Source organism: Frankliniella occidentalis, unplaced genomic scaffold, assembly GCF_000697945.3.
Source record: "Frankliniella occidentalis isolate FOCC.00 unplaced genomic scaffold, Focc_3.1 Scaffold69, whole genome shotgun sequence".
In the NCBI taxonomy this organism is placed as follows: Eukaryota; Metazoa; Arthropoda; class Insecta; order Thysanoptera; family Thripidae; genus Frankliniella; species Frankliniella occidentalis.
In genome coordinates, this window is record NW_026267199.1 from 1,714,918 (window position 1) to 1,716,715 (window position 1,798).

Below are 1,798 nucleotides of genomic sequence, written 5' to 3' on the forward strand. Positions count from 1 at the left end.
CCGCCCCGGCCCAGCGGCGCGGCCGAGACAGTGTGTCAGCCCGGCCGTAGGGAGTTGCTACCGGCTGGACAAGGACAGCCGCGGGCGACGACTGCGACTGAACCAGCTGCGATCAGCTGATCTGATCCTGTGGCGCGACCTGGCGGGCCGTTTGCGGACTGTGCCACGCGCGGTTCCCCCCCCCCCTCCCCGCGTGGTGCTCACCCGCAGCGCAGTATTTTTCGCCAAAGTGATTTTATTTACTTCGCACACCTTAGTGTTATCCGCAGGCGCGAGGCGCACCACGACACACAAACACTTGAACACCTCCTACAGGTCGCCACGTGCCGCGCTGCCGCACGCCTGACTGTGCGTGAGACTGAGAGAGATAGAGTATATCGAGTAGTTATGGTTATTCATCAAGTCTTGACTTTGCACCATGACTGCAACCTTTCAAAAAAAATTGTAGTTCTTCAAGGCGCGGATTAAGGTCCAGTTGACAGGGGGGCGATGCACTGTCGGTTGGCTACATTCAGGGACATTGTTGCGCAAATTGCCTACCTTTCAGGCCGCTTTCTAGAGACCAAAAATGTGTGTGTGTGGGGGGGGGGGGGTCGCCCCACCCTGCTTAATCCGCACATGGGTTCTTGACACAAGAGAAATTTCTTCGCTGAATAACTTAAACCTGCGCTCATACTCAATTTTCAAGCACCACTTTCATAAATTATTTGTTTTATTTCTTTTCAGTCATTGCCTGACAAATATGATCGGGTACAATAACATCGGATTACTATGCATTTAAGCCCATAAGGTTAAGCCCGGTAAGCCCCATCCATCCTGACCAAAGCTCAGGACAAACCCCGGGACGAAGTCTGTAGCCAAGCCACTCCGATAGGCGAAACGCGTGTAACTCAAGTACCCCAATCAGCTCTTCTTGGCAATCACACCTTAGTTGCTATCACACCCAGCCCGGCCCATCGGCGCCGTTCTCTGTTCTGGATATACGTCTCGGACGCAGGCATGCAGACGGGTTGCATACTCGAACGGGGCCGTAAGGCGCCTCGGTGAAAGAAGATGTGCAAGCCCGCCTGCATGCCTGCATCCGGCACACCATATCCAGAACAGAGAACGGCGCCGTGGACCCCCGTCGGCACAGTGCGCTCAGAATGCGCTCAGTATGTACATTTTTCGCGGACGCCAATAATACACATAAACTTCTTACTCAGCGACGCGGCTGCAAAACGCTAGAGAGAAGTGAAAGAAGAGCCCTGGATTCTCTGGAAACACAGGTGTGAGGCAGCACGCACCCAGAAACACGTACCGTGCTTCCAAGGGAATTTGAAGGGAATTCCCTTAAAACTTATTCAGCTATTTCCCTTAAAATGGTAGTGTTCAACTCTGTGGTGCACACTCTTAGATGCTAAATACTCAAAAGTGTTCAAAGTGTCAGAGAGTCCACACGCACGCAGAAAAATTAAATTCAGTTCCGTGCAAATCGGTCTAACTGCACAATTTTACACCCGCGTGCAAAAAAATATATATCTGGATGTAAAAATATTTATCCGTAGAGCTAAGTGGCATTAGCTACACGGTAAATAAACGATGTGGTTTACTGGATGGCTAAAAAATAAGCCCTAGTGCTAAATAAATTAGTCGAGTCTATTCAGTTAATTTTTTAGCCCCGGTTCTAAAAACTGAGTACAGCCACAATTTTTTTTCTGCCGTGCAAAGCTTTGTGACAAACCCTGAAAGAGAAAATAAAAACCCCAGGCCGGCCCCCGCGATGAGGTCTCCCGAATGAGTACCCGCGACAACGCAT